The sequence below is a fragment of the Lathamus discolor genome, chromosome 1 (assembly GCF_037157495.1).
Source record: "Lathamus discolor isolate bLatDis1 chromosome 1, bLatDis1.hap1, whole genome shotgun sequence".
Lineage (NCBI taxonomy): Eukaryota > Metazoa > Chordata > Aves > Psittaciformes > Psittacidae > Lathamus > Lathamus discolor.
This window is the reverse complement of record NC_088884.1, coordinates 67,492,729-67,513,395: the sequence shown is the minus strand read 5'-3', so window position 1 is coordinate 67,513,395 and position 20,667 is coordinate 67,492,729. Positions and strand designations below refer to the sequence as shown.

Sequence of the window (20,667 nt, the reverse complement as noted above, 5' to 3'; positions counted from 1 at the left end):
TGTACAATGCCTGGTGCAATGAGCCTGTAACTAAGGCTCCTGGGAACTCCTCAAGGCAAAAAACTCTATCAGTTACATTCAAGTACTATTACGATACAGGTTAGGCACTGTATATAAGAATTAAATTCATTGATCAGGATAAAACCATTGTTGAGGATAATACCACCTAGTTACATGATATGCAATAACATTAAAGTCAGGTAGAAATATAAGCGTGATCTACCTAAACAAACTGAAGAATTGCTATCCAATTGCAGAGAAGCTGCATCAAATTTATGTCCCCCAAATTTCTTTCAGAGCTTTTAGGCCTTGAAGACCCAGGGAAATCCTGCCTGACCAATTTGGTGGCCTTCTAGGATGGGGCTATAGAAGTGATGGACAGGGATAGAGCAGTTGACATCATCTACCTGGACTTGTGCAAAGTGTTTGACACTGTCCCACACAACATCCTTGTCTCTAAATTGCAGAGACATCAATTTGACGGATGGACCACTCGGTGGATAAAGAACTGGCTGGATGGCCGCGCACAAAGAGTTGTGGTCAATGGCTCGATGTCCAGCTGGAGACCAGTAACGAGTGGTGTTCCTCAGGGATCGGTGTTGGGACCGGTCTTGTTCAACATCTTTGTCGCTGACATGGACAGTGGGATTGAGTGCGCCCTCAGCAAGTTTGCCGATGACACCAAGCTGTGTGGTCCGGTTGATCTGCTGGAGGGAAGGGATGCCATCCAGAGGGACCTCGACACGCTTGTGAGGTGGGCTGATGCCAACCTTATGAAGTTCAACCACGACAAGTGCAAGGTCCTACACCTGGGTTGGAGCAATCCCAGGCACAGCTACAGGCTGGGCAGAGGAGAGATTCAGAGCAGCCCAGCAGAGAAGGACTTGGGGGTGCTGGTCGATGAGAAAATGAACATGAGCCGGCTGCAGTGTGCGCTCGCAGCCCAGAAAGCCAACCGTATCCTGGGCTGCATCAAAAGGAGCGTGACCAGCAGGTAGAGGGAGGTGATTCTGCCCCTCTATTCTGCTCTTGTGAGACCTCACTTGGAGTACTGTGAACAGTTCTGGTGTCCTCAACATAAAAAGGACATGGAACTGTTGGAAAAAGTCCAGAGGAGGGCCACGAGGATGATCAGGGGACTGGAGCACCTCCCGTATGAAGACAGGCTGAGGAAGTTGGGGCTGTTCAGCCTGGAGAAGAGAAGGCTGCGTGGAGACCTCATAGCAGCCTTCCAGTACCTGAAGGGGGCCTATAAGGATGCTGGGGAGGGACTCTTCATTAGGGACTGTAGTGACAGGACAAGGGGTAATGGGTTAAAGCTTAAACAGGGGAAGTTTAGATTGGTTATAAGGAGGAAGCTCTTTACTCTGAGGGTGGTGAGGCACTGGAATGGGTCGCCCAAGGAAGTTGCTAATGCTCCATCCCTGGCAGTGTTTAAGTCTGGAGGCTGGACTGAACAGAGCCTTGGGTGAGATGGTTTAGTGTGAGGTGTCCCTGCCCATGGCAGGGCGATTGGAACTAGATGATCTTAAGGTCCTTTCCAACCCTAACTATTCTATGATTCTAAGATAACACAAGAAATCTAGCTATACCACTTCCAAGTTTCACCAGCCAAGGTTATCATTCTTCCTATCAACCTAGCACTTCATCTCCCTAAAGTGACACAGATTTAAGAGCAATTTGGGTGTGGAAGGCCTGCAAATACTCTTGCTGTGGAAAGCTTGAGAAAAAAATACAGTCAAGGCCATATCTTGTTTATCAATAGACTGTTAGGGGAAAATAAGGTTTTTCTCTAACATAAAAAAGAAGTGGTTTAACTTCCTTAAAATTCCTCCACCCTCTGGATTCCATAGCACCTGGCTCACGCTAAAGCCAAAAGCTGGAACAGACCCACTCCTACAACTGAAGTGTTTTCTCCTAAAACAGATTAGCTGGGAGAGGCTGCAGCCACAGATCCAGGGAGACAGAAGAACAGTTCAGATTAACACAAAATAACTCCATTATATAAAACCTCACATAAGTGATTCAACAGAAAGACTACTTCTCCAGCAGCACTATTTTAAGAAGTTCCTCCCCCTTCCTACCTCCCCATCCCTAAGACTCTCATCCCACCCCGGCACTACAGGTTTTCTTTGGGTTTTTCAGATTGGACTGGTTCCTTCAAGCATCTCATTATGCATCCCCACTGTTATAGCGGCATAACCAACAGACAGATGACAGAGGAGGCAGCATACTGCAGTGTTGGAGCAAACAGTTAAAAACTAAAGTTTGGTTTTGGGTTGTTTTTTTCTTGTGAATTCCTGTATTACTAAGCCTTGGCCTAAAACACTTGAATTGTCTGACTCTCACCAGCTCCCCCCATGGAGTCAATCAAGCCTTCCAGAAGGTCTCTTTTCATGTCACGTTTATGCATATAAGGTGATGAAACTTCTAATACACCTCAGTTAAATGTCTGAAACTACATGGTATAAACTCAGGCCAATGTAACCACCAAACAAGATACTGTACCCTGTCACTTTAACTCCACGCTCCTAAGTTCTGCTACCAAAGGCTACTACAACAGTAGTCAGACTACAACACAGTCACAAAATTAACTCGAATGAGCTTATGGAGTTCACAATAAATGAACAAGCTACAGCTGCAGACATTCTCACAACTGGGGTCTAAAGCCTTCTCCACCCCCAAGAGATTTCAGCATCACCACAGCGATAGTGTCAGGCAGCATTTGAGGCTGTTGATGGAGATACACTTGGAAAACTGATGGACAGAGTTCGTGCTGCATATATTCCACCTCGTATCTAGAGCACATATCCTGAAGAAAGTCGGCAGTTGAAAACAAAGAGGAGGTATGAATTCAGCATCAAAGGACAAATGCCTCTATAAATACACATTAGTGGAGGATAACAAAGGTGCTGCACTCTGAGCATACCACTGGGGACAAAATAAAAAGCAAAAACAAATCCAGAAGACTCTACTGTTTCTTTCTTCACCCTGCCTCCCCTCAAGCAGAGGCTACATAAAGAAGGAAAAATAACATAAACCATACATGATGGATTATAATCATTCCATAATGTTAATGTATTCCTAGAGTTCTATTAGAAGAAGACCAGATACAGTTTCCTCTCTTGTTCTAAAACATCCAAATGTTCTATGAAACACTGAAAGGTTTGCTGCCTTCTTTCAGCTAGAAAGGTGACAACAAAGACAAGTCATTGACTTTTCCCTTGAGAATTGCTCCTGATTTAAATTTTATTCTTGCCAATCAACTGGGCAAAAGGATCTTGCTCCTTAGCTTATTTCTGAAGAACAATGTTCATATGGAGCTAATTAGGACAGTTTTCATGAGTAAACACAGCCTAACAACAGTTTTATAAACACTACAGCTCTGTGGAGAAGCAAGAAACTTTACCTCCTAATTCCTCCTCCTGCCCATGTTTAGGAGCTTCTCGAGACTGTTCTCATTAAGCCGAGAGATGCATTTTCTCCCAGTGAGCCTGACTGAGATTCACTCAAATCATCTTTTTTCCACCAACTCTGAGAGGCTTTTTAGTATGCTGGAGAGCGTACATACAGTTACCCACCTCTCCCCCCATCACTTTCAGCAGCTCTGTTATATATCCACACCCCTTAGGTTTTCCAAAATTCCACCTTTCTAACATACAGCAAACTACTTCTGTGCAAGGCAAAACTACAAGGAAACAAATACATGACAAGCCCAATTTCCATATCCAAATTGCAGGATACTGCCATTATTAAAAAAAAAAAAGTACTCAACTGAGTAGTTTTCAAGAAAGAAAAACTGTTTTGTCTCTGATAACTGGAAGATGAGAAGATACCAAATGCAGAAAATGCATAAGATACTAAATGCAGAAAAATACCCAGAGCAAAAAGGAGTTAAGACCAGAAGGCAAGAATCACCACACTGCTCCTCAACTGCAGTAAACGTGATGGTGCTCAAGTCAGAAGTGCACAGATGCAGAACACCACACTGCAGAGGAAGCCCCTGGGTCATCACCAAAGCCAATCCACAACCACAGTTCTCAGTGAAGTTCTCTTTATGCACCCTCACAGGAAATGCAAGACTAAGAAAGGCAGAGAAAGAATGTTTCTCCATTACAATGCAGTGATTTGGAGAGAAGGGGAACGTGGATAGCACAGTTCAAGGTTTTTTTCATGCAAAATAAATAGCTGTCACTTTGGAGCAGTTCTCAATTATGCCTCTACTACTTCCACTCTCCTGCATTACAGAAGAGAATCTGTCACTCATTCAGCAAGCCCGGCTATACAAAGACAATCTGCTGCTACCTTCTGTAGAAATTCTGCCCAACTCATTTCACTCACTGCCTGCTAAGTGCCTGCGCTACTTTTCCAGACCTATCCAAAAGACCATGTAGCAATACCCACAAGACATGGTCAGGATCAAGATGACCAGAAAATCTGATGACTACAACATTTCATGCAAACATATCGGAGAAGGGGGAGAAAGGAAACCTGCCCACCTCCACATGCATGAAGTGAGAGAGGGAAAACTTTAGTGGCAAATTAAACTGTACACCAAACGCCAGAACACTGCTGACTTTGCTTTCATCATTCCCCCACCCCCCACAAGGCAAGATGAGAAACAAAAGACATGGTAATATAGAATTACTGAATCATTTAGACTGGAAAAGGCCTATAAAATCAAGTCCAAACACTGCCTCAAGCACCACATCTACATGTCAACCCTTCCAATGAGAAAATGTTTCCTAATACCCAATCTAAACCTCCCTGGCACAACTTGAGGCCATTTTCTCTCATCCTATCATTTGTTACTTGGGAGAAGAGACCAATATCCACCCCACTGCAATAAGGTCCACCTGAGCCTTCTCTTCTCCAGACTAAACCCCCGCAGGTCCCTCAGCCGTTCCCCATCACACTTGTGCTCCAGACCCTTCACCAGCTTCTCTGGGCCCGCTCCAGCACCTCAATGTCTCTCTTGTAGTGAGCAGCCCAGAACTGAACACATTATTCGTGGTGCAGCCTCACCAGGGCCCAGTACAGGGGGATGATCCCTGCCCTGGCGCTGCTGCCACTCTATTGCTGATACAGGCCAGGATGCTGTTGGCCTTCTTGGCTGCTTGGGCACGAGCTGGCTCATGTTCAGCTCCATCAGTCCATACCCCCAAGTCCTTTTCCATAAGCAGCTTTCCAGCCTGAAGCATTGCATGGGGTTGTTGTGACTCAAGCGCAGGACCCAGCACTTGACCTTGCCGAATCTCACACAACTGGCCTTCGCCCATTGATGCAGCCTGTCCAGATCCCTCTGTGGAGCCTTCCTACCCTTCAGCAGATCAACACTCCCACCTGAATTGGTGCTGTCTGCAAATTTACTGAGGGTGCTCTTGATCCTCTCATCCAGACCACTGGTAAAGATATCAAACAGAACAGGCCCCAGTACCAAGCCCAGGGAACACCACTTGTGACCAGTCACCGATTGGAGTTAACTTCATTCAGCACCACTCTTTGGGCCTGGCCATCCAGCCGGTTTTTTACCCAGCAAGGACTACACCCATCCAAGCCACGAGCAGCTTCTCCAGGAGAATGCTGGGGAAAGCGGTGTCAAAGGTTTTATTGAAGTCTCAGCAGACAACAACCACAGCCTTTCCCTCATCCACTCAGTGGGTCACTGTCACAGAAGGAGATCAGGTTGGTCAAGCAGGACCTGCCTTTCATAAACCCATGCTGACTGGACCCGATAGCCTGGCTGTGCCATATGTGCCACGTGATGGCACTCAAGATGATATGCTCCATAGGCTTGTGTGTATCTAAGTGGGGTAGCAGGTCACTGACCATTTCTCCTTGGATTATGGGGACTTCTTTATGCTCCCCATCCCCATCTTCCAGCTCAGGGGTCTGGGTACCCAGAGGACAACTGATCTTACTCTTACAAACTGAGGCAAAGAAGGCATTAAGTGCCTCATTCTTTGTCACTACGTTTTCTCCCACACCCAATAAAGGATGGAGACGCTCCTTAGCCACCCTCTTGTTGCTAATGAATTCATAGAAACATTTTTTATTGTCTTTAACAGCATTAGCTAGAGGAAGTTCTAGTGGGGCTTTGGTCCTTCTAATTTTCTCTCTGCATAACCTCACAACACCCTTGTAGTCTTCCTGAGTTGCCTGCCCCTTCTTCCAAAGGTCACCAACTCCTTCCCCCCCCCACTCCCAGCCAAGTTCCAGCCAGAGTTCTGTTCAGTCAGACTGGTTTCTTCCCCACCAGCTCAGCTTTTGGCACATGGGGATGTCCTGCTCCTGCACCTTAAAGACTTCCTTGTTGAAGAAGGCCCAGCCTTCCTGGACTCCTTTTCCCTTCAGGATTGCTTCCCAAGGGACTCTCTCATCCAGGCTCCTATACAGGCTAAAGTCTGCCCCCCAGAAGCCCAAGGTGGCAGCTCTGTCCCCTCCTTACTTCTCTGTCATTTTGTGATTGCTGTGCTCAAGACAGGCTCCAACCACCACATCACCTACAAGTCCTTCTCTGTTGAGGAACAACAGGTCCAGCGGGCACCTTCCCTAGCTGTGTCACTCACCAGCTGTGCCAGGAAGTTACCTGCCACACACTCCAGGAACCTCCTAGGCCGTTTCCTCTCTGCTGTGTTGTATTTCCAGCAGACACTATAATGTTGATTGTACAGCATTCACTAAATTTATGAGATAACCATTTACATGAATCAAAAAACCAAAACACAACCAAACACACATATAATGATCCCACTATTCCAGAACTTCTACTTATAGGTAACACTGTTGTACAAATCCAATCTCATGGAAATTCAGGTGTTTTGACCAGGCATTTGACCAAAGGTAACAGCAGACGGCAGGTATCGAATTTGAAGCTGATTAACAACATTTCACTATGGTATACAGTGGTTTATTCCTTTAAGTTCTGACAGGTGTGACAGCACGTATTCTTCTTTCGGCTAATAAGTTTTAGGTACGTTTTTCCTAGTCATTAGCAATGTTGCATATGGACACAAGCCATCTATAGTCTGCTATGCTAATACAAAGTATCTAGTTCAGTTCAAAGCTATTAACAAGGCAGAGGTTACAGCACATTATTTCTACAGGAAAAGGGATATGAACAATACTCCCAATAAACTGTGTTAAAGCTTCTAGCATAGCAGCTCCCCATTCAATTTCTAGCTAATACTAAGTTCTTATCAGAACTCATCAGAGAGTTCTGTTTATGACTTGCAATTTACTAGCAATTACGTGACAGAGTTCCTACTAGTAAAATACTCCAAAATAAATCATCATATCCCAGCACAGAACATACTACAATTCCATATGTAGTGGAATATGTGTTCCATATGAACACAGACATGATGCATGCTTATGCGGGTGATTTTCACAGCTTTTCTGTTTTTGTTGCACTGCAACACAGCCAAGAAATAGTGGGCTTCTCAAATGGAGAACAGATCAAATCCAAAAGGGATTCAAGGCAGGGCTCTTAGACAAAGAACCTGGGAACACTTTCCTCATTCTTCCAATATTATCACCAGTTACAACCACCGGTAAAAAGAAACACAAAAAGCACTGAGAAAAATACAGGCATGTTCACTGTCACCAGATCGAGCCAAGAGGATGCTTATGCTTTCTTCTACAATTTCTTAACTCTGTTCTTGAGGAATCACTAGACAAGAGGCAGGAAAAAACAGGAGTTTTACTGCAACATGAATGCTTTGTTGTGTAGAGGTCCCTTGACTGTGCTGTTGTTCACAAATGCAGCACAAGTTCAAGGGTGAGTAAAATTTAATTTTCATATTTTCTCTTTTTAAAGGCAAACATGCAGCATATCACAGACTCCAGAACATCCTAGACTGATCTGATCCTCCACAGGGCTTAAGAGAATGCACATTCGATTATGCATCAGCCTCAACTTTTGAGTCTTTTGGTCTGGCTTACTTTCTCCCCCCTCCCCATTAAATGAAACCCCCATACACACATAGTGAAGGAAATCATATGCTTTTCCAAGTGTGCCAAACCAATACGTAACTTAGATGTATGCAGCAGTGGGAAGGCTCAGCTGAAGAAATCAAAGAGTAGTATAGCTGGCCATGAGCGTGACACAGATGCACCAGCAGTACATGGCCGGAAGACAGAACCTTCATCTCTTCCAGTCAGTCAAGACTGAAGTCTTAAGAGTCAAGGACTCTAACGAAGGGGACCCTTAAATAAGCTTGACAGAAACAGAATCTCACATTAGGATCCCATCACCAGAATACAGCAGCCTCTTCTGCATGATTTTAGAGAAGTACAAACCTCTGCTGACATTGTGTGTGTCCTCTATCAGTAGTACTAAACAGCTTTCTACAAAGAAAAATAATAATCTACATACGCGTTTTCAACTGATTCTAATAATAATGATATGCTAAGACTATTTTTTATTTTACAAGTCCAAAAGCAAGATCAGGATTTTTTTTTTCTTTTTGAGAGTTCTTGCCTAAAATAGTCCAGAAAACACAAAAAACCCTTTTGCTATTGGACAGCAGTTCAGTTACTTGAATGGGAAGAGTTGGTTGGTCTCAGTCCAGTGTCTACCAACAAATCAGCATGCTAGTTGGCTCTTCAGAAGCTTCTACATAATCTTTCCTGTCTCAGAGGCCAACTGCAGGATTAGGTAACATGAATTCTCACCCAGGCAGCTAAGGTACATACTGAAGCCTGAGAAGGCAGTGCTGCCAGAACCAGCTCCAGATCTTTGAAAGTTGTCAGAACGCAGGTTCCAAAAACATTAGTCTAATACCATTCCTAAGTATAAAAAATAATTGAACAGGGTATGAAAAAATAAATACATGTTTTAATTAAAAAGCCAGCCCACCCAAACTGAGATTTGGCATACCCTATGTCAAAAGGCAAGATACGCATAAACTATAAACTCTTAAATATATCCTTATCTCAAATTATAGGGAAGCCAAGCAAGCAGCATGAAATTATTCAAGTTTATTACAGATTATGCCCTCATTCCAGACAGCAACCTGCCAAGCTAGTAGAATAGCAACAGGAATTGTGCAGTACAATTCCTGTGAAGGGACCCTTCCAAGAGCAGCAGTATTGCCATTTTGCTGTGCTTCATGGGTGGTTTAGTTAAACATGACCTAAAAAGGAAGGAAGAACAGTGGTATACAACGATTTTAACATTGCACCAAGAACCCAAAAGGATGACTTTGCACACATTTCCACAACAGGGAGGGGGGAGAGGAAATCCCAAACCTACATATTGCACTCTTTTTCCTAACAGACTTCATACACGTATCAATCATAGAGAGAACCACATTAAGAACTGTTTTACTTACACTGCTTTAAGTCTTTACACTTAATGTGAATGTCCTTTAAAATACAGTAAAGAGGTTAATAACTCCACAGTTCTTCAGCTGAAGGTTAAGGAAACAACCTCTGACGAGAAAAAGAGGCTTGTGTATAAGTTGCAGAGACAAGTTTTCTGTTTCATTTAAATAACCTTCAGATCTTTTTTATACACTATAGAAACAGATTTTCTCAGTTATTAAACAAGTCCTCTCAAGCCTTCTTTATGAAGCATCAGTAACTAAGAAAAGGAAACCCCAGCTCCCTACTGAAGACACTCACAACCAAGCTGCTCCTAGTGCTGTCAGACTGGGAACCATGCTTATCCTGCCCCAGGCTGCAAAGGCATATTAAAGTATACATTTTAGAAAAATACAGGTTTCATCAATCCCAAAGCCTCTGATATCTGATTTAGAGATCAAAGCCCAATTTGTGTCTTGAGGTCATTCCCAAAACTAGAAGCGGTAAAAATGTACAGCAGCAAGTTGCACTTTTGACATAAAAGCTGTTGTCGTACTCACACTCAGAAGACATAGTAGCTTGCTTGCTAATTTAACCAGAAAATACAAAAATACGCATTTCATGTACCAGCAATTTACAGAAACAAGGGAATACTATTCTCCTCTCCTCACAACACTAACAAAGTTTAAGGCATAGATGCCTAAACTAATAAACCACAGAATCACAGAATGGTTTGGGTAGACCGTAAGATCATGTAGTTCCAGTCCCCTGCCATGGGCAGGGACACCCCACACCTGACCATGTTGCCCAAGGCTCTGTCCAACCTGGCCTTGAACACTGCCAGGGATGAAACATGTATCACTTCTTTGGGCAACCTGTTTCAGCGCCTCACCACCCTCACAGTAAAGAACTTCTTCCTTATATCTAACCTGAACTTCCCCTGTGTAAATTTAAACTCATTATCCCTTGTCCTACCACTACAGTCCCTGATGAAGAGTCCCTCTTCAGCATCCTCACAGGCCCTCTTGAGATACTGGAAGGCTGCTATAAGGTCTCCACGCAGCCTTCTCTTCTCCAGGCTGAACAGCCCCAACTTTCTCAGCCTGTTTTACCCAGAAATTGTTCCTGCAGTGTGCAAATGCAGCTGTGTTTTTATACGCCAACTAATCCCAATGCAAAGACAACAGATGAAACACAACTTCAAACAACTCAAAGTGAACTAATACAGAACCTTATTTAAAGGAGCAGATCTAAGGAAACAAGCAAACAAAACCTCACAAGTAACAATACTGATTTTTTACCGCATACACTTAGCCAAATGGACTTAGTTCTGCTGTGCAATACCCACCTATAAATCTCAGAAATCAAAGTTCTCAAACCAAAAAGCAGCATAGAAAATCGGTGGAAAAAAAATCCAACTCTTTTCTAATTAAGTTCAGCCAATATGCTACAGACCTAACCCACGAGCTGCTGCATCTCCACCATCCCGCCACTGTATCCTTCTACAATGAGTGGGTAAAGGTGAGCCAAATGCTACATGCACATTCATTGCTCAGGAAGCATGCTAAAAATTAAACACTCCGAAGAATTACCCATGGATGAATCAACAGATGGCAACAAGTCACACAAACATGAACAGCTTTCAAAATGCTAACCTAAACACAGAAAGCTCTGCCACTGAGCCTCAATCCCCCCACAGGTACCTGGTATGGTACAATGCTGCAGTTTAAGCAAATTGCCCACCCTTTTAATGAAGGGGGAATGCCACGGCTGAGAAAATATACACAAGAAATAAAGGATTCTGATGGTGCCAGATCTATGCACGGAGACAATCACTTGTTGATTCACATGCAAATGTGCTCCTGTTTTCAACTTAATAACAGAGTGACAGTATGATTAGACAGCTCTGATACACAGGCTAAAACGCTTCGGTTACATAACTTTCTCTTATTCCTTCCTTGAAAGTAATAACTTCCAACTGCAGTTCTAAACACAGCTTCCAGCCAAGCAAACAGCACTAACGAAAGACACCCTGATCCTCACAGCAGACCAAATACTACATTCTGATCCTCTCTGCAAGTGAGCAGTGCTAGGTTAGCCACCCAGAGCGAAAAGAGCACTACAAACCCCAAGCATTCACAACACGGCCGGTGCCCCTCCTGCAGTTTGCGTACAGGGTGCTCCCACCTTCTCTGACATTTTTGATCATTTACCCCTTGAACGGTAGCACCATCTCCACATCCCCATCAGAACTTCGCATTTCTTGCAAAAGACCGCTTTGGGGATAGAAAAACAGATGGGCACCTCACCAGGGAGCACAAGGGCCTCTTTAAACACACATAAACACGTTTGCTTTCTTCAAGGAAAAAACGGGATTAACCGTGCGGGTTAACCGTTCTGAGCACAGAACTTCCCCAGACCCTTTCACAAGCCCTCCTCCTACCCAGCACTCGCCCTCCACCTCACGGATGAGACCCCAGTCTCCTCCCGCACCACCGACACTGCCCCGGCCTCCCCGGCGTGGGACTACCGGGGCCCCCACCCGTAGGGCTCCCCACACCGCGACACTCCCGGACACCCCCTTACCTGCGACCCTCCCTCCCCCCCCCCCCCAACCCCCGCCGCCGCCTTCCCCGGCGCCTCCCCCCCCCCCGCGGCGGCGGGAGGCGCGGGCGGGGCGGGGCGGGGGCGGCTCAGCAGCGGGGGCGGCGGGGCGCGGCGGCGGAGCGGGACCGGGAGCGGGTCCCGGGGCGGGGGCGCGGCGGGGGCCCAGGGGCGCCTCGCTCCATTCTCCCCTCACACGCACACACACACACACAGGAAATAACACGGGGTCAGCTGACCCCCGACAGCCAATGGCGGCGGGCGACGGGGTAGCAGCGCGCGCCAGCGGGAAGGGCGCGAGGCGGCGGGTCCCGGCCGAGAGAGGGAGGGAGGGAGGGGAGGGGGGAGCGGCGTGCGCGCGCCCCCGCGTGCACGCGTGTGTCTGCGTGCGAGCGCGCGGCCGCCGCCTCGCCTCCCCTCCCCTGCCACCACGCGCCCGCTTAAAGGGGCCGCCGCCGCCCCGGCGCGCCGGGAGCGGGCGGGGCGCGGCCTCCGCACGTGCCGCCCGTTGAGACTTCACGCACACACGGCCGAGCCCGGCGGCCCAGGCGTGGCGGGGGCAGCGCAGCGGGAAGGGCCCGTGGCCGTTTCCAGTCCAATCGCCTCATATGCCAATACCCGCCGTTACAGGCCCCCCCCCCGCCCCAAGTCATTTTAAGATCCGGCCTTATGCCGTTTGGCCGCCCAGGTGCGAGTAAGGCAGCTGCGGCCTGGTGGTCCCCTCACCGACCCAGAGTCCTGGAGCACACCCCGAGCCCGCGGCCAGGCCGCACGCCGGGGCCGGGCAGGCCCCGAACCAGAGGCACCTCAGCGGAGAGCTCGGGAAACAACATGGAGGCGGCGGGCGGCGCGGGGCTCTCCTCCCCGCCGCCCGGCTGTGCCCCGCGCGTCCAGCCCCGCTGGGGCAGTTACAAGCAGCGCTCCCGAGCCCCCCATCGGCAGCGAATGTGGGGGTTAACTACGACTAACGGCACTTCTGCGCTGGAGAAACGGCCCGGCTATTGTAAGAGTAGTCACTAGGAGTTGTGTTGGTTATGAGTTTGAGAGTGAGGGGGCAAGGAGACTGGTGGAAGGCAGCAAGGATGCTCCTCTGCCAGCTGACCCTGCGTGCCGGCAAAGGAAGCTCTGTATGACACTAGTTTCCTCCATCTGCCACTCAGCATTTCAGGTGAAAACTCAGGAGGCTGCAGCCTGAGAAGCTCCAAGTGCTGCTGGGCAGGGAAAGCTCCAGCATCATTTAGAACTTGCTCTGCCAGGAGCTTTACTGAGCAGGTATCACAATTTCCATAACCACCTGTTGGCCAAGCTTTGTTCCCCAGATCCTCAGCAAGCCTTATCCTGAGAGAAGGGCCCTGCTCATAGCTTAGCCCAAAAAGCAATGGACTACTTAGAAGGACCGGGTTGTATGCACAGCCAGGTGACAACTTCACTGATGGCTCCTCCACAGCTGACTTGCTCTTTATGAAACATAAATACAAACCACCACATCTTGTACTACGCATTGTCTGTCAGAAACAATTCACTGACTGCAATTCCATCTAGGTAAGACTGCAACGACGGCATGAGTCTGGGGAAAACAACTGGAGCAGACGACAATTACATGTGCTCCTACCATGTGTCTTCCAAGTTAACAATGTGCAGGTGCTGGGGACTCCCCAGCTGCCGGTCAGGCACTGGTGCAGCAGGAGTGCTCAGAAGGACTCACCAGCTCCTCTGCTCCTCTTTGGACTCACGGGCAAGGGCTCCTTTTGGAGGCAAGCCTTCTACTGTCACCTATGCCTCATCTCCTTCAGATGAGATTACAGTGATGTGCTGTACATCAGCTACCTGGGAATTACAGCTACAGCAGGCAGGCGCTGCCTTACTGCATGTGTTTGAGGCACAGTGCTCCCCTTACAAGAGGTGGAGGTCACTGCTTCCTTTGCCTGAAGAAGAGGCTTCCACAGCACATTCACCGTCACAAAGCGTGAGGTTGCTCTAGTGGCAGTCAGCCTTAATCTTGTTGACTGCCACGGCATGCTAAGAGCTTGGTTAGAGCAACATTCCCTCTGGGGATTCAGGACTCTGATAAAAGCTGTAATGGGGTGGGGGAACTCGATAAGGTTTTTATAATTTGGTTTTCCATTATCTGTTTTCTGATTTTGAAGTGAAACGTCAATTGAGGTCAATCTTTCACGTAGATTTATATGGTAAGAGCGCTTAGAGCGCTCTACCTTAAGTTAAATTTAAGCTTACCTTAAGGTAGAACCCTTTTGTATATACAAATACATGAGAACATAGCTTACAGAGATAAACTTGGTATATCCAGGTATTTTTTACCTAATGTCCAAAACGAAGTTGCAGCATAAGTAGACAAAGTTTTGTAATATGCTCAAAAAGGTCCTGTAAAACTACAAGCACAGCTAACACTCACAAGTTAAGCACTTCTCAAAGGACCAAAAAAGTGAATCTGCATACTTAAATGCCTGCACCTCCAGTCTGCCGCACAGCACCATTTCCCACTTTTGCGTGTTAAGGAAAGTACAAAAGGAGCTGCTTTTTAAAAGCTCAAAACTACACAGCTGATTTTAAAGGACGAAATTCAGTTTAAGAAGAACCTGTACCATATATATAGGCAAATGCCGAGCTATTGGCAGCTCTTGCACTACAGTAGACATCACTGGTAATAGACAGGGTCATTAAAAGCACAGAATGAAAACAAAGTTACCACAACAATATTAGTTAAATAGCACACGAGCAGAGATGCTACAGCCTTTGCAGCTTTTGAAGTGATGTATCAGGCTTTCACGTACAACCCCACTGAGCTTAATGGAGAATTTAATTCTCTCAGAAACTAATTTTTGGCTGTCTGCAGACTCCGGATGAAAAACCACTGTCATTAGTACACCTTGTTCACATCACTGAGGTTTTTATTTGCCACTGAACATTTCATTCTCTTTCCAGAAAAAAGAAATTCACCCTTCTGACTTGGCCATTCAGTGACAACCCTTGGCCACCATCAGTTACACAAAAAATATGGTTATATATAAAATATATATTTAATAAAGTATATCATGTTACTAGAGCTGTGATCCTGCAAACACACAAGCAGGGCAGGAATCCAACATCCATGGCAAGCAGCTCTAGTTCATGGTGAAGTCATCATTAATATCTATATACTCTTACCTTAGAAGCAATATGTAAGCAATTCTGAAAAGAAAAAAATACTGGGATTTAAGGCCAAAAATAGTTCCCCAGTCTTAAAAGATCATTTTTAAAATCAATGCAACAAACTAAAAAGGTTTGCATGTAAATTTCATGCAGCAAATACATTCCATCTTCGAAGAGTGCTATAAATTGAGCAGATGTGCTATACCACAGTCATAAGAAAGACTGAAGTCTCTGCATTTAGTGCAAGAAAATTGGCTCAGCCATAACTGTACTGCGCCCTTACGGCATCACCACAACAGGAACCTTCCAAATCAAATCCTCCCCGTTCTGCCCAGACACCTTCTCCCCCTCTCCTAATCAAAGTGCTTCTGAGTACAGAGGCAAAAAGCACAGACAGGCAGGCAGGAAAATGGCCTCAAGACTTGGCACCCTTCTCTAGGCTGGATGGCAGATTCCAGGCAAAATAAAGCCCCCCGAGTAGCCCTTAAGGTTAGTGCCATTGCTCCTACCACTGCTGCTGCCCTAGCACACATGTAAGCAACGCTGACATGAACTCCTGCAATGGCAAAAGCAAACATTTGTTTGCCCTTATGCCTGAAAGTAAGGCTTACGTTGCATGTCCCTTTCCCCCCCTCTCACAGACCCTGGAGAAAAAAGGGTCCTTTTGACCCCAGAGGACTGACAAATGGAGATGGAGAGTAGCCTTCTGTCTTTGAGGTCATCACTTCTGATCTAGCTGTAATTCAGTAATTACTCCGTTCATGTGGCTCTCCAGAAGCATATGTTAGTAGTTTCAGGGGGGAAGGACAGAAGGATGACACCATTCCTGACCCCAGCCACCTCTCATCTCCACACACCCTCCGAGCTCCCTCTGCCTGGAAGCAGGGAGGACAGAAAGTGATGCAGGCGGGGGGGGGGGGGGTGGGGGGGGGTGGGGGTGGGAATCGATAACAAATTTGCAGGTAACATATGCTGGAAAGACTCTGAGCGCCCCAGTGTTTGTTAGAGGAAAGATGATTTCTGAATGCAGCTGGTGGGGTCCTCTGAGAGATTTCTTCTCCTTTACAAAAGGTTTCCTTGCTGGTGAAAAGCACTGAACTTCAGCACCAGGATGCTGAAGTCTCCACAGAGTCGGGCACAGGCATGGCACACATCCCCTCGAAGTATTACCCTTATCCTAATGCCTTCCCCTGGTACACAATTTCATGTCATTCTCACCACTCCACTTTTACAGCTTTCATCTAGAGGCACTCAGATGCTATTGGGAATGGGCATTAGAGACTGGCTTGAAGACGGATAATACAAAAGATGACAGCAAGATCGGGCACCTACAGGTCACACAGCCAGGGACTGGAACTTAAATTCACAGTGGGACAGCTACATCTTTGAGCGAGTGTAAAGCAAGGGCAGCTGGTCTGCGTCTCTTTCTCCAAGAAAGACATCAGCATGGCTGCATTCATTAACATTTCCTACCTCTCTCCCTATCTAGCCCCAGGATTTCCCATACCTTCCTCCTATTTCTTGTAAGCCTACTTCAGATAAAAAGTGTTACATGTGACCCTCCACAAGGGAGAAGCACTATCAGATGTCTCCCAAGGAACTGCAGCAAAGACAGGGAGGGCTCTCCTTGCATTAATGCACCAACACTGAACTTTTCCCCTGAAGACAGCCAAAGGATCTGTGTGCTTGCTGGGAAGTGTTTTGGACAAGCACAGATTCTCAGCATACTGACTGCCATATCTTTGGTGCATCACTCAGAAGCAGCCCTCCTCCAGACACAAGCAGCATCTCCATAAGCCATAGCATTAGTTCCTACAGCCCAATTCCTGCAACAGAGCAACAACTGGATTGAAAGACTGGAGCATCTCAAAGAAAGGAAAATGACAAAGCAGTTGAAGGTAGTTAGCATGAATCTTTCTGCTCCATTTTCCAATACTGCAACACTTCTTTCCTCTCATCTTCCTGTTACAAGGACCTGATTCATAAAAATATGATCTATGTACCTTAAGACCTGCTCAGCTTCTTCTGCTTTTTCCTTTTACCTCCTGCCAAAAAAACACTTCTGGCAGGATCAGAATTCGTTGCTGTGATAGCGATTGTGATGCTGCAGACAAAAGAATCTGAGTACTGTAAAAAAAGCAAGAAACAAGCTTGACTTTTGAGGAAAAGCGGATCACATTTCCATGCAGATGTCCAAAGTAATAAAAGTGCAAATTAAAATAGAAAGCCACACAAATATGACTCTTAGCAAGACTGTCTCCAACAAGGCAGAAAAGGCCATCAATAGACCTTGGTTATCTGAATTGCTAAATGTATCTAAATAAAAGGAGAAACTCAAATATTAGAAGAACTCACCTTTTAAAGTGGTCTTAAATAAAACTAACTCTGCTTTGCCTGAGCATGTTTTACAGAAAGGGATTTTTTTTTCTTTTACTTCTGCTGCCCTTTTACAGAGGTTTCATTTGCTGGGGTTTTTTTTCCCCGCCTACAGGGAAGTGGGAATTTCCAGGCTTAACAAGCTTAAATCCCCATGACATATAGTCCCAAGTTCTAGAGGCAACTAAGATTTTGATTCTGACTTTGCTCCCTGTTGGTTTCCTCCCTGATGCATGCAGTAGCAGTTTTGAATCTCAGCTGTTCCAACAGGAGGGAAAAAAGGTCCCTGAAGAAAAAGCATTAGTTCTTCCAGCCACCTTTCTGCTACCACACTCCAGAATTCATGCACATGAAACAGCACATGAGAAGGGCTTGCAGCAGCAAGAGGGCATCAGACTGGACCAAAACCAAGAGGTCTTCTACATACACCTGGTAAGAAGGCTATATTTATACTGGGTAGTAATGCAAGGGTCCACAGAAGGTATACGTTGCATGAAATCGCATTAACTTCTAGTCACTGACTTCGGCTTTTTCTGTCACGTACAGTGATGTTCTCTGGTCCCAATTCATCAGAGAGATCGGTTTATTAAAAATAGTTTTAAAGTTCCACCACTGTTTACTTCTGTATCTCCTACTGCTAACAGAACATTAGGAAAAAACCCTACTTCAAACACAACCACTTTAATTACTTTGTATCTTGAGACTCATAAAAGTATATTCAATGCTCAAACCCTCTAATTCTACATTTCAAAAGACATTAATGTCTTCTTTTAGTGCCCTGCATTAAAGTCACACTCAAATCCAAGTCAGTTTAGGGCACATGAGAACATACAGAACTTATGACTTTAAACACAACAGATTCAACTATTTATGAGCACCACCGACAGCCCTGGGGTTGGAAGAAGGAAGTATATTACCTGCATGTCACCTAACCCAAGTGATGGCAATGCCTTAAAAGCCATCAGGTAACAGAGGTAACCATCCTGGGTTAAGAAAACCGGAATTTCATTCTGTAAAGACTGGACAGACCCATCTTTATAGAGTCCAAGGCACAGAGTAAAATCTCGTCACTTCTTTCTGTTTCAGGATTCAAAGAATTCTTCCAGTTACTTACTGAAGTTCAGGTTCAAACTAACCAAACCTCTGCTTATGTACCAGGGCTTTCATCATTCCTCTTGAAGAGACTGTCTTCTGCAGCTGGGAATCCTGTGGGCACCCACATTTGTCCCGAGAGGTAATGAGGACTCAAGGCCCCCATCTAACTTTCCTGTAAATGTGCTCAGAGTTGTGGGTTCCATCAGGGCTCTGAAAACAAGATAAGCACTTCTTCTTGAGACATGACCAGCGAGCACTGAAGCAAGAACAGAAGCCTCCTCAGCAAGCACAATTCATGTCGACCTACCAATTTAATGAGCGCTCCACTGTCTTTGGCAAGTTTCGGACCCACAGGTAAGAACACAAGCTATCCCAACACAAATAAGGAGCACCAGCATTCAGGGGGGCTGCAGTTATCAAGGTGGTTCCCTAATAACCCTGCCTGAACCCAGGTCTAATGGAGAGACATCACTTACACTGGTGATGACAAAGCATTTCATCAGGGGTGAAATTTCACATTCCCTGGGGTACCTGCCTAGAACTGAGGGGTGTCCCCCCCATTAGGGCCAAGCCTTTCCACAGCAGGGAGCATGGCATGAGAGAAAGGATGACTACTCTTCTCCAAAACCGGGAATGCTTCAAACTCTTACAGCATGATTCATTCCACAGGCTGAAGATCAAGGTGTTGGCTTACTCCTAATATTGATGGAAAAGGGTAGTCACCCTATTCATAATCAGCCAGCATTATCTCATCTCCAGAAACAGTAAGTCAGCAGCCAGCCTTAGGTGATAAGTAGGGGGTTTCCTTAACAGTCCTCTTCATTGAGATTGAAGGGTTTTTTCTTTAAGAATTAAAAAAAAAAAAAAAAAAGAAAAAAAGAAGAAAGAAGAAAAAAGCAGTGGTGGTAACAAGAAAGGGAATATCTTAACAGAAAGGGGGGGGGGAACCAATTAACACTTTCAGCTCAACCCCCTTCACCACTGCATGGAAATTCTCCTCTGATATAAGCATTGCCTGCTTAGGGCTTTTTGAGAGACCCTTGCACATCCTCACTGATTACTTCCCCTACTCAGGGAGACAAGACTGTCCTTTACCCTAAATGCTTTTATCCTCTTGATGAGGTCTCTTACCCAGCTGGATCCTGCCTTCTTCTCCCACTGCAATCTCTGAGCCTGCGAGAAGACACCTGGGGACCTTCCACTTTGCTTAGGAAAGAGATTTAATCCTTTCATATCCTAGCATGGGGCTGAAGTGATGCACGCCTCCCCCCTCCCCAAACACCTATGGTTACAGTCCTGGGTGATGGATGTCCCCAGCTGAAGAGAAATCAAAGGAAAGGGTTTACTCTGCTTTTTTCTGCCTTTCAGGAGTCATTTGAAAGCAGGTGTAGATAAAGAACTGAGGAAAACCCCACAGGGGACAATCCTGCCATACCCAGACAAGATGATGAGGCTTAAAATCTCTGCCGTATCTCATTTTAGCTAAATCACATCCCCAGTGTCCTCTGCCCTCAGTTTCGCAGGGTGCACATTTTGCTCATTGCCCTCCACCTCCTCGGCTCACAGGCAGCGTTTGGTCACACCACTTCTGCCTTCCCTGGGGAGGACCCCCTCAATGGGTCGTTTCACTTAATCCTCCAGGAGGGCTGCAGGGTGATTCCAGGCTTCAACTCCCAGCCAAGCCCGGGTGGTGACTCAGAGGAGCCAACAGATAGCACTCAATGCAGACAATGATTTTTTTTTATCTTCAAAGTGCTTTACAAACTAACAAATCCTTACTTCCCCTCTGAGAAAAGAAAGGAAGGGGGGTGGGGGGAATCCCTAAACATCACCACCGTGATGGAGCAGAGATGTAAATAACTCCGAAAGTCCTTTCAGGTCGGAGCAGGGGCAGAGGAGAGGAGTCCTGCTGTGCAGCAGTGGTTTGGGTTTGGGTTTTTTTTTTGTGGTGTTTTTGGCTTTTACACCAGAGACCTGGATCTGAATCCTGTTTCAGATCACTACAGACAGCATGGTAGGACAGAGGCTGTAAGGCTGTAGCCAGCAGGTCCCTTCCCTGAGGGCCATGAAGCTGGGGGTCTGAGAAGCAGGCGGTGGTACATGGGTGTCTTCCAAGAATCCACTTGCCTGTTCAGA

General features: G+C 46.1%; 1 protein-coding gene across 9 annotated transcripts in view; it reads right to left on the bottom strand.

Annotated features, from left to right (window-relative positions):
* TCF20 (transcription factor 20) overlaps nt 1-20,667 on the bottom strand; it is a 128,852-nt gene that overhangs the window by 51,717 nt on the left and 56,468 nt on the right. The window contains exon 1 of one of the 9 annotated variants that reach the window (XM_065676844.1): nt 11,893-12,110. The exons of the other annotated variants lie outside the window; for them this stretch is intronic. The gene's annotated coding sequence lies outside the window, so the exon portion shown is untranslated. Of the gene's footprint in view, nt 1-11,892; nt 12,111-20,667 lie in introns of those variants that run through there. 9 annotated transcript variants of the gene reach the window in all.